Raw genomic sequence first — 13,320 nt, forward strand, 5'->3', positions numbered from 1 at the left:
ATACTATTTGGTGTAGTATTTTGGGAAAACCAGCTCAAAATGATGAGATCCCAGCAGCAGATATCAAAGCAGAATAAGATGGCACTCCAAAGTAGGATTATTTAGCCTTTAGATTGAATTCATTTTAACATATATAGGGTTAACAACTTTACAGCAATGAGGCATTTTAACATAGTTCAATAGTTAGCTGTGGGTACAATTGTTTTGTTAAAAATATAATACATATAAGAAATTAGTCATTTCCAGACACTGTGGGCAGCACAGTGGCTTAGAGTTTAGTACTCTGGGCTTTGCAGCGCTAGGTCCCATGTTTGAATCTCAGCCAGAACACTATCTGCATGGAGTTTGCATGTTCTCCCTGTGTTTGTGTGGGTTTCCTCAGGGTACACCAATTTCCTCCCACATTCCAAAAACATGCAGTTAGGTTGGTTGGCTTCTCGCCAAAATTGTCCTTAGACTGTAATTAAGATTAACATACATAAAGACAATAACATATGTCTATGGTAGGGACATTAAATTGTGATCCCCAATATGGGACAGCTAGTGACATGACTATGGACTTTGTACAGCGCTGAGTACTATGTTCATGTGAATTAAATACTGTGTAATATTAGTAAAGGTGATTCCTTCATCAAAAGCTTCATCAGTGCCTAAAATCATTGTGTGTAGTCATAATGTGGAGAACAAGGTCAGTGCAATGAAATGTGTGTACATTAGACAGAAGTGCTCCTTGTCTATAAAGTATGATATATATTTGCTAGAATCAGTGTGAGGGTGTTGTACATGTATCCCTGGTGAATATATCCATCACTTGCATTGCCAGCTGCAAAACTAGTTGTGGCTGTTTGTACAGAAGCTCTTCTCTACAGGGAGCACATACCAACGCAGGAGTAGAGAGGCGCCCATCTCCTTTTATTTGGGAAACACAGAGGCACCTTTTCCCTCAATACCAAAAAAACTGGATTTAGGGTTGAAGGTATTGTATTTTAGTAAATTTGTGCAGCAGTTTTGATATCTAAATTTGACAGATTAAGTTCATATTGCATACAATAAATATATGTTTATTACATACCCTAAGTATTTTATTTACTTCTTGCATTCAGGTTCAGTTTGGCAGGTCAGCTAGATAAATTTTCAATATATAATACAGCTTGGCTTAGCTTCATTGGTGTTATATAGCATTGCAAAATATGAGGTATTTCCATTCAATTTACCAAATTTTCCTTTTTCCTATTGTAACAATGCCTTTTAAAAAGTGTCATAAAAGATATAATAGCTTCAGTTGTGTCACAAACGTCAAAGCAATACGATTGACAAATAGACTGTAAAATATAAATATTCCTGTACAATGCAATGAAGACCTAGGAAACAAAATATTGACAAATGTATACTGGAGAGCATAACAAAATCAACAGAGTTATAGAAAGGAATAAATGAAATAAAATACTTGATCAGTGGTTGTTTTATCTTGGCTGAACAATTATTATTAATTTGCATTTGGTAAACATTTTTTTCTTTTGTATTCTAGTCAGAGCTGCATTAAAATTTTATTGTGCCTTGGACACACGTAAGTGATAATTTGCTAAAAACATTCTACTCCTTTTATCCCACCCCTGACATATCATTGTTAGTGTGAAGCTAAAGAATTTATGATGAATATTCACACTGTAACTTTGTCCTTTGTAACCTGGAAGAAGCAGCACCAATAATGATGAAGATTGTGGACAATACCTATAAGCAGAAAATATTGAAAATGTCATTTATTACATTTATTAACAACTAATATATATTTTATAAAGTGTTCATAATAACTTAATAAAACTACATTTTTATTGCTTTCCAACAGTTTCATCCAACGCAACAATCAAATTAGAAGTGTCCATTAATGTACTGTGAACTTTTTTATAAGGCAACATAAATGCAGGTCACATGGGGAAGAAATAGAGAAAACACAAATACAAATTTAACTTTTGTATTATTTGACTTAACTTTCTTAGCTGTTTCATTAGGATTTAAGATTATAGTACAATGAGTTCTAATCAGACAAGGAACTTACCAAGAACTAGTCATGAAACAGCTACAAGTTAAACTTTTTTATCCTTTTTTCTGCTTGGCAATATTTAAAGTTGGGGTGTTCATTCTTAATTACTGCAAAATTTAAATTTTAGGGGACAAAGAGGTAAAGCTGCGTACACACTTCCAATTTTTATCGTTCAAAATGAACGACGAACAAACGACGAACGATCGATTGGGCAAAAATCGTTCGTAAAAAAATATGTGCAGGATCGGTGCTATACGATCGTTCGTAGATATCATGCAGGATCGTTCGTCGTTCGTTTAACAACGATAATAATTGGAAGTGTGTACGTAGCTTAAGTCTTTGTTTTAGCTATAGGGCAGCAATTGTAAGTAGGTTGGGGGGATGCTGATCTAATATGTTTGCAGTAACATTGCAGCAGTGCAATAGCAACCCATAAGATTGCATTGTCTAGTTCCAGTCTCAGACTTCAGCAGAGGGAGTTTTAATTGATTGGCTCAGATTAATTCTAACCTGGCTTTGGAGTCAGCCCCTTTGAACTTTTGGGTCTGAAACTGGCCTTAGAATTTGGAAAAATTGTCAGGCTGCCTTTTTGTCACAGCAATGTGCCTTGTAGAGGAGCAATGGGGTGACACTGACATTGAATGCCATCTTAGCACACTAATGCACATACTGGGACTGATTTACTAAAGCAACATTGGTTGTTCACATACTGTATCAAAATATATGTAATAACTTGCAAGCAAATGAGATCTGCTGTCTTTAGCTAATCTATCATGTGCAAGTAAAACCATGTTATTTTTTACATTTCCTTACCGGTGATTGGATATTCTTTGCAATATGAATCATCCACGCATTCACCTTAATAAGTGAACATCTTAGTACACCCCAGAGTGCGGTAACTTTATTGCTTGTTACCATACCACAAGTGTTGTAAGTGGGCCCTACTATAAAAGTTTTTGTTTTCATTGAGTCTTATTCTGGTATACAGTTTTATTACCTTTTGATTCTACCTGTAGATGTCATTTTCCTATTTTATTTTACTCTGTTCATTTTGAAATTAGTTTTATCATTTGTTAAGCCTAAAGAACGTTGGTTGTTTTATGCCAGGGACACCATTAGCAGAATTTAACTTGAAGATCAAAAATACATCTTGTAGCACAAACATTTTGTAAAATAATTCTTAAAATGTATAATAGAATGGGCTATAATATACTCCTATGACTTTGGCTTTTATTGTACTCTTTCATTTGGCTCCAGGTGCTGCCCTATAGATATTTCAATAGTTTGAATTCTTTCATAAAGTTGTGTGCAGACAAGAATTGTAGATAGTCATATATTATTCTGGATGTTCAGTTGGCCATGAGTTCATGAATTATTAATTTGCATGGCTCTGCCCACTGTTTTCATTTTAATGAAGAATAAATTCCCAGTTTGGGATTTGTAATGGAAGTGTTGACAATTAGCTACTTTTTTTTTTTTTATAAGAAAGCAATGACGTACTTACCAACATTTCCCTAAGTAGAGCAGATGAGTGAGAGGCAATACATGTACCATTCACAGATGCTACAAAACCTGCTTGAAGTCCTGGTGATTATTGGGTGAGGGGCTCAGAGAATGTCACAGCTGTTCAGGTCATTTGGCAGCACAAAGAAACAGACAAAAGGTTCCTGAATTTGGTAACATTATCTCTGACTTTTGTAGAAACAGGATAGTGTGGACAGCTTGCATGGAATTCTTTCTTCTTAAAGCACCTAATGGCCTTTTGTGATAGCAAGACAAAACTCAGAAGCCCAAATGGACTGTTAATCAATTTCTCTGTAGACAAAGCAAAGTCAGATTTTGGATAAGGTTTAAAGAGAAAGATGGAGGAAAATATTCCAGTGAGACCGTTTTTACTTAAGAAACTCTCGGACCTGTTGTAGCTCACTGATGACATTATGTTTGTCTGGAAACTGTAATAGAGTTAGCTGGTCTTCTACTGTCAGCGAAAATGTTGCATTTCATTTTCATGTACTTAACAAGTGCAATAAGATTACATGAAGAAAGAAACCCTACTGTACAGAATGATAGTAAATGGCTGTTTACCTGGATTGCGTTTAGTTGTATTCACTTATTTCTATAGTGCTGATATTGTTTTTCAATTTATAGAGAGGAGTGTGCCATCATATTATTCCCCAAGGAGATTACAGTTCGGTGTCTTTGTCTATGTTTTCCACACGCACAAGGTTTGGAAGCTTTTAACCCCTTCAAGAACAGAGGTAATTAGAGCCTAGATATCCTAGCCAATGAATAATTTGCCTACCTAAATGATATTTAAGGTCATATAAATGTTTAATTGATATATCTATAATTACTACCCTGCTCCTGTTTTTCTTTTATTCTGACAAAAGGAAAAAACATGCATTTTGTATAGTTTACACATTGGTCACGTTCAGAAATTTGTGGCATTTACTGCTCCCTGGTTTGGCAACTGCTAGATGCTCGTGAGCAGTAACAGGTGCTAACTGCACGATTTTTCAGGTGTTTGAAAACATTTGGGCAGAAGCCTGCAAGCAGCTGCAAAGTCCAGCGGAAAGGTCTTTTAAATGCTTGCATAAGTGGAGATATGGTGGTCTAATACAAATCCATGCAAGCAAACATGAAAGGGAAAATAACAAACCTATTTGTTCCAATAATGTAAGTGGTTCTTGAAGTCAACTATAACCACAAGTGTAAACATGCAATGAATCAAATGAATTAGATTTACAGTATGTACTTCTGTCTAGCACAGGCAGAGGAACGCTGCAATCTGCAGACTACAGAGGTTAAGTTAAAAGTAAACTTCTGGTAATTCCCAGTCTTTTTGTTATCCTCATGTTATAATCACAGAACTTGGATCTAGTAAAGCTGTGTTTTCCAAGTTTATGCAACAATGCAATTATGAAAATTGCAGGTGTCCAGGGGTTATTGTGAATATAAGCAAAACAGTTATAATTGCATGTAACATGGTAAAGTAATTTGAAAAGTCATATACAAACTACCTGGTGATCCTTGTTGAGGCCAATAGATTTGTCAATATCTCTGAAGGATTCTCCTGCATTGTCACCCAGTCACATGTATCCTTGTTGGACACTACAATGCACATTGCACAGATTGCATGTTCTACTGTTTTCCTGGTAAATATTGTGCAGCAGTTGATGGAGTATATGTAGATAAAAAATAACTGATATACAACAAAGCAAACAAAAGGTAAAAACAGTATTTTTTTAAAAATAAAAAGCACTTGTTTATGATACTTAGTACTTATGCAAACTAAATGTGATTTATTTGAGGATTACATGAACTTTAATTGTATGTTATGTTTTGAAGAAAGAATTTATTAAACCAAGGGCAAGTCCACATGGATGACTGGAGTGCCTTATATAATTCTTATACCAGTTTAGTACCACATGTTAGCAATTGGTGCAAAAAACTACTGTACATGCAGCAGCTCCCTTAATGGTCCCTATGTTGGGAACTCTCCCTTAAGCTAGGTACACACTTGCAATAATTATCATTATATTTTGAACGATCGTATTGCGCACAATTCTGTTCATGTTCTAACAATATAACCGTTCAAATATAATCTACCAATAGTGTACACACGCTGGATACGATCGTTTGAACGATGCAGGGAGGGACATGTAAAGGAGAAAGTGTACTGCAGAAACATCCACAATCACTGAACCACCGTACACACAATAGATAGTGAACGATCATCGTATAATCAGATCCGCCGGGACGGTCGTTCGTTTTCAATGACAACCCTCGTTCATTGGCGTCGTTGTGCACATTTTTGTTAATTATTTTCGACGATCAGTCCTTAGTCATTCGTTTCCAACGATAATTATTATAAGTGTGTATGCAGCCTAACACTAAAGTAATAATTAACATTTCTTCTGCTGTCAAGCCATGGCAATTGCTTTACTGTTGAGCCATCCATCTGCATTAACCCTAGTTAGCCCAGGATGTGAGTGCTTAGTCATCACTTGCTCTCCTATGTTATATATTTGGCTGGGTAGGCTCCTGCAGCATAGTACCGTAGTACTGTCATTGGCTCCCTGCATTTCTAGCTAGAGCAAATGCATGCAGATGGCCCTTCAGTATGGACAGGTGCTAACATTACGTACATAACGTAGATAACTGTTGCCCAAGACAAACAATGGTGTACAGTGGTCTACAGACAGCATTTGTCGGTTTACCAGACAGATCACTAAACATCTCCTGGCATATTATACCAGTCAATCAATAGTTTCAAATTAGAACTCAGATTGCTCAAATTCTGAGTTACAGTCCAAGGTTGGAATAGCTTTGATCTGAGTTTAAATCAGCTCCAATTGGAGTTATCTGACCACTACTAGTAACTGACACGTTGGTTGGTTGCTGCTAGTAAAAACCTGTCCACAGCCAGCATGTAGTATAATAGGAGGTAGGATAACATCATATCTGTGCACACAGTAGGCTGATTTATTAAAGCTCTCCAAGGCTGGAGAGGGTACACTTTTATCAGTGAATCTGGGTGATAAAACAAACCTAGAATGGATTTCTTCATTTGTTATTTGCTAGCAAATGTTTTGAATCCTGGACCAGATCCATTTTAGTTTTGCTGGATCACCAGCTTCACTAATAAAAGTGTATCCTCTGCAGCCTTTGAGAGCTTTAATAAATCAGGCCCAATGTGTACTCTTTAGTGCATGCTCCAATGTTCTAATAAACAGAAAGGGAAATGGTTAAATGGAAAGTTGTACCACATGTTTTTATCTGCAATGTAATATACCTATTTTTTTCACTGCTGAAGAACTGTTTCCAGCAATGGCAATGACAAAACAACGGAGCAAACGTACCAAAAAAAAAATGACTATACCTCGCTCAATACACCAAATATTTAACACTTGATTTACCATATTTCTGGCTTTTCTTTGAATGTGAGGGTGCCTAGGCTGTGCTCTACCTACATCTTTCTTAATATTTTTTTTATAGAAGTTAACCAAACAATATAAAAATGCAAACGTCAATGTTACAGACATCCAATAAAAATTTAGCAGAAAGAAAGGCATATGAACAACAATATGATTGGGAATCAATACATTATGATATCATGTGTAAAAGTACAAAAATATATATTTGTAAGAATGGCAGGGATGGAACAATAGGATAACTACAAAGTTATTAACTTTTAGGTATTAGGCTACAAATACACCTCTGATGATTATCACCCAATTATCCCTTCAGGGCTGGTATCGGATGAGAATCTGACGTGTGTACAACAGCCGTCTGACGTTATTCGTGGATCCACCAGGACAAACGCCAAAGACCAACGACCGCAATTTTTCTCCCCCCTCTACTCTCCATAGAGTAGAACTGCACTGTATGTACAGTGTTTGTTCCTGCATCTTTCAATCTTTTGTCATTGGAAAGGATCGTAAAAGATCATTTCCATGACAAAAATATAACATGTGCACACAGAGCACAGAAAGGTGTAGATTGTTCCTCTTGAACATAATATAATTGGGACCTTCCCCACACTTTGAAGGTGCAGAACAAGACATGATAAATCAATACTGGTAAAAGATCAATCGTAGGGGGACCACAGGTTATATATATATATATATATATATCCCAAACAGTATTCCAAAATATCATAACTTTAATTCAGTATCATCATGGTTGTATCCATCGTGTACTTTGTTGAGTAATATAGCAACTGCAACAATGTTTTTTCTAGGAGTCAGCTAGAACAATAGGTGGATATTATACCTGTAACAAGTAAAGGTCTCGGTGTCTGCCTTTGTCTACTATCCCGCAAAAAGTTCTAAGCTTACCTGATCCAACATCCTAGCGCCATCTAGTGAAAACAAATGTTTACCACCCCCAGACCCCAAGGGTGAACAAATGGCCTCTTTGAATACTCAGCAATGGGAGATTAGTTTAAATTACAAAAACAAAATATGCATAGTATTAGTATTGTGTGCTTTTTCATTTTTATGTTCATAAACTTACAATTAGCTTGACAGCAAAAAGAAAGTAATATTTAGGTGTTTTGGTAGAGTTCAAATGATAAGGATTTTTCTTTAATTTACTAAAGGTATCACTTGTGAATTTGTGTATGTTCTGTACACAAATGTGCATTTTAGTTTGGTGATAACTGTGTTTCATAGATTATAGAGGAAAGCAAAAAATAGATCCATTTAATGTGGCTATAAAAATACTTAATGAGATAAAAGTGACTTATAAATGACTTATAAAAAAAATAAACTTCATAACAATAAATGCCTAGTTCTTTCTACAAAATAAAACAGTTAAGCTATATTTATGTTTTCTAAAATATTTTTAGAGAAAACCTTGATATAATAAAACAACAAATTGATTTAAAACACCTCATTCAAAATGTATTTATTTGTAAACCAATTACTGGTATCATTACATGACAATTTTTTTTGTAGGCTGTGGATTTTCATATATGTAGAAGTTGCTGAGTTTGTTTAGCTTTATTTAGTATAGCTCCCCACCTAAAATAATCTGGATTAATCTTTTTTGATGACATAGATTTCTTTCCTCTACTGAGCACAGACACATATTTAAAATATAAAGTATTCAATATAAGCTGATGGTAATATTTACTGGAAACCAAAATATTTATAGAGTTGCCAAAAAATTGATTAGAGAAATAGGGAATGTATACAGTATGTTTCTAGATTGAGCTATGAAACACTTGGTTTAGCCATGTCCCAGTTTTTCGAGTACTCATGACAGCAGAAGCATAAAAATACATCTGATTATGTGAGTGACGTTTGTGACTCTCATATAGGGAAACAGGTCATGCTTACATTTTCTAGTTCCTAACTGAAGAGAACCGTAGAATCTATCTGCCCCATACAATGCCAATTTTCTCAACCTTTTTACCCCAGAAGAAACCTTGAGATAACTTTCATGTCTTGGGAACCCCCGGTAAAAATTAACAATCAGGAGTCAGCGAGAAGAATGCACCTTACATTGATGGTCATTGAGTGAACTAAGTGATGGTTCCTAATTCTACCTTTATAGACAGCTAAAATGATCATTGACCAATTGTCAATTGGCTCTGCCAAGTGGTGTTGGGCTCAAAACTAGGCAGGCATCATTGAAGATAATGGTCAACCTAGGGTTCCATTGAACCCTGGTTGAAAATTGCTGATCTAATGTTTATTCAGGTTGTAGAGCAGACACTAACTGTGAATTCTGTGCAGTGCAGTGGAAAAGTGCCTAAGCAAAAAGGTGTCCTATAAACCTTATTGGTACCCATTATTGGTCCTAACCCCACTTGGCTTTAGGATTTAATAATCAGAAAACCTGCAACATAAAATCCAAACCAGAATAAGAACTAAAATCAGAATCCAAATCATACCACTTACTAACCAATAAAAACTTTATTGGTTAGTAAGTAAAAAGAACAACCACAAAGATGCACTGATTTACCAATCTATATTAACAGCTCAAAGCAAGCTTGTTAAAATAACATGCGTTGCCACTAAAACTGCCTGAAAGAAAGGCTTTTTTTAACATATATTGACATGGATCATGGTGTCGTGATTATGGTAAGCATAACTAGTTGTAAATGAGAAAAATAAAATCCAAAGCTAAATTTGAAATACAAAAAGCTCACTGTTGCTGAGGCTATTTAGTAAAATTTAAATACTGTTCTATAACACAATGTACAGCTATAAGGTATCTCCAAGTCTGTGATTTAAAGGAATTGCCATGTTGAAGAAGCTTACACATTGCCATCAATGCTGCGTGAAAAGAATCTTCTTATTATTTATTTATATTTGCCATTGGTATATGGCAGTGCCCAGCTTCCTAATCCTTTTTATGTTGCCTAATATTCTTACGAAAAGAATGTGCTAGCAGGAATTGTCAATAATTTAAATATGATTATCTACAAAGTTTGGGTTTGTCAAATAAAAAACAGGATTCCCCAAATCCTTGGAAAATTGAACCAGACGGACTTATTTTTTCTAAGTCAGCAATCTTCCTTCTCCCCAGCCCAACTAAACACCAAAGTCTGAGTTTCCAAAATTTCACATCCATCAAAGAGCCTGAGTTATGAAAGCTCTTCAAGGCTGGATATGATACACTTTCATCAGTGAAGCTGGGTGATCCAGCAAACCTGCAATGGATCTGGTCCAGGATTCAAAACATGTGTTAGCAAAAAGCAAATGACTGTTAAAAAATCCATTAGGGGTTTGCTGGATCACCCAGCTTCACTGATGAAAGTGTATCCTCTCCAGCCTTGAAGAGCTTTCATAAATCAGGCCCAAAGGCTGAGGATACAAGAATACATGATCTTTTGTGAGCCACAAGGTACCTAAATATGGCAACTCCATAGTGCCCTTATCATAAAAACAGACCTGTATGAGGATCGTACAGTTATACATGTAGCTTTGGTGTGTATTTATAGAAAGATAAAATGCTTTATATTTACTGCTTGCATTTTATACTGTTATCATCATGCAGGGTGCTGATGGAAAAACAACTTGATTGCAATTTTTAAAATTACTTTTAATGTTTTAGAAAACTAAAAAGTTAGTAAGATATGAAGGATTCATAAAGTTTTTTTCCTTTCTCTGCAACAGAAGAATATAAAGAAGAAAATATAAAGCACTATTAGACCATGGTCAATCATTAAGCAAAGGTCCAACTTCTGAGAAATGTTTTTTTTACCAGTGCTCATTCAGCCTTGTGTCTTATACTCATGTGCTGCAAAGCATAGAAACACATTTATGTATTGACACTAGAGAATGATGGGCTATCATTCACAAATCTCCAGAGCAGTAAACAGATTTTTACTTTTACTGCAGTGGGCTGCAGGTTATTTCTCGCTTTTATACCCTATAGACCCACGACTGTCATCCAAACTTGTCAAAATTGTAGCTATTACACAACAGGTGTTCACTTAGGAATTTAATAAAAAAAATCGGACACCTGAGTCAGCATTTAGTTCTATGTGCAATTATGGGATGCTGCTATAAAGGGACACTCCAACCAAAAATAAAAGTAATAATAGGAACATGGGGAGAAAAGTCTACTTGCTTCATTTAGGCATTGCAATAGTTCCTGACTATCAATATTTGGGTAATGCAGAGTCTATTGTTTTCATGAAGACATACAATAGATTGTGGTAACCAGACATTGATTGTCTAATAGTGAGATAAAGGGGATTAACAGGGAACAAAGGCAGAACCTTATTATGTAATGAAAAAATATGGCTGCTTCCATGAAGTTTTAACAATTCATACATCGCATAGAAATAAGCTAACCCATTTTACAATTATAAATAAAACCCAAAAGGGTCCCTTTTACTTTTATAGATAATGCACAATAAAATGTGTGTTTCCCCACAATGCATGGTTACACACTGCGCTTTGTGTGGTCAATCACATTCATCACATTTGTAGTGCCATTCATTTAGAGTGGCACTCCAACGGACAAGTATGTTGAATGCAAATGCTGCAGTGCCGAACATGAAATGTACAGTGTGCTGCATTAAAAAAAGGTCAAGATTTTAGTTTGTTGATGTGTGCTGGTAGCCCATGCAAAATAAAAGAGCTGCCTTAACATAAATTCAGTTTTTTGTGTAAAAAATTGCGTCTTAATGCGTGTGCACCAGGCCTGGATTAACTGTTAGGTATAGAGGACACATAGCTTTTGTATATTTGCAGGTCACGCGTTTTTTTTTTATTGTTAGTACAGAGAGTCATCTCATAAAGGTTATTTATAATATACAATATTACGTGCCAGGTTAGCACCTGAAGTAGTAGGGTGATTTTAATAGAAGAGCTTCATTAAGAGGCTGTTTCCACCATGGCAACATTAAACATTTTGAAAATGCAATGTGTTGCATTTTACTTTAGTGTGTGTTGTTTTACAACAAACTATTCACCTAATGAGACTGCCTGACACAGCAAAACGCACCAAAATTTGTGTATCATGCAAATTTAAAGGCACAGGACACAGCAGCACATGGCTGTATATTGCCACAATTTAACGTGCATTGTGTATTGGCAAAGTGTGCTTGGGTTGCCATTAGGAATGAATGGCAACCCAGTGCACCAACACATGCCTTATGTGTTAATTTACCATACTAGCATACTGCATGTCAATGCCTACACCTCAGTGGATTGCCTGGTTTGAGAATTTTGGAATTAGGTACTTCTATAAGTTTTTCCCTATAACTCAGAATGCACATCCACTATTCCGCCAGTGGTTGGTGATTTTCCTGGCACCAATAAGAAACTATTACCTCAATTACAACTCATATCATAAGTTCCCAAACATTCAAGCTTTATAAACTGGGATACCTATCACATAAATGTGCTATATCAATTTATTCCAAAAATGTCTACGCATGTGTGATAGTCCTATCTACAAACAGCCATTGTGTAGTAGTGTATTTGTAAAATAAAACAATAAAAATGAGAGAAAAGAAAGCATAGTTTTTTGCACAAAACAAAATCTTATATTGAATATATCAATTGGTAGTTCATCAATTTACATGTATTGATGATCAATTATTTGTCATACAAAAACAAACAAACTAGTGATACAGCGATATACATAAAGCAACTAACATAGTGATAGGATATACAAAGGTGCCTTTAGTTGCATTTGTATAAATCACATAAACAAGGTGCATAATCCACAGACTTTTTGAAATGGCCATATATGGCCCTAGACATAGTTCAACTCAACATGTCATATACAGAGAATAGATTAGGGTATCTTAAATTACAAAACACTATGATTGTATTAATGGTTGCACCCGACGCGTTTCGCCTAGTTTGGCTTCTTCAGGGGTGGTGGCTTAACCATCTGTGTTTGGATATTGATGGTATTGGTATCTCATGGAGTTGCTGCAGATAGATATAGTGGTATCCTTAATAAATGTGTTTTGAGCTGGTAATCCTCTCCTCAACATTCACAGTAGTGCAGTGGCAAATATGTGTGTATAAGGTTTGATAGCCTTAGTAGATTTTTGTAATCCAGATCCGACCACTGGCAGGTATGGTCTCCTCCACACAGACAGGAACCATGTGCCTCTCTCCCTGCTGTATCTGCATACCTGCCAGTGGTCGGATCTGCACCCGACGGGGTTTCGGGTGCAACCATTAATACGATCATAGTGTTTTGTATATCTTTGATATACCTTTGTATACCCTATCACTATGTTATTTGTTTTGTGCAAAAAACCCTACTTTCTTCTCTCTCATTTTTTTGTATTATTT

General features: G+C 35.7%; 1 long non-coding RNA gene across 1 annotated transcript; it reads left to right on the plus strand.

The window, feature by feature from the left end:
- Positions 1-1,043: 1,043 nt before the first annotated feature.
- On the plus strand, positions 1,044-7,425 carry LOC140340350 (uncharacterized). Its single transcript, XR_011922632.1, has 3 exons — positions 1,044-1,567; positions 4,190-4,299; positions 7,292-7,425. It is a non-coding gene; the product is annotated as an uncharacterized lncRNA (long non-coding RNA).
- The last annotated feature ends 5,895 nt before the right edge of the window (positions 7,426-13,320 follow it).

Source organism: Pyxicephalus adspersus, chromosome 11, assembly GCF_032062135.1.
Source record: "Pyxicephalus adspersus chromosome 11, UCB_Pads_2.0, whole genome shotgun sequence".
NCBI classification, from domain to species: domain Eukaryota; kingdom Metazoa; phylum Chordata; class Amphibia; order Anura; family Pyxicephalidae; genus Pyxicephalus; species Pyxicephalus adspersus.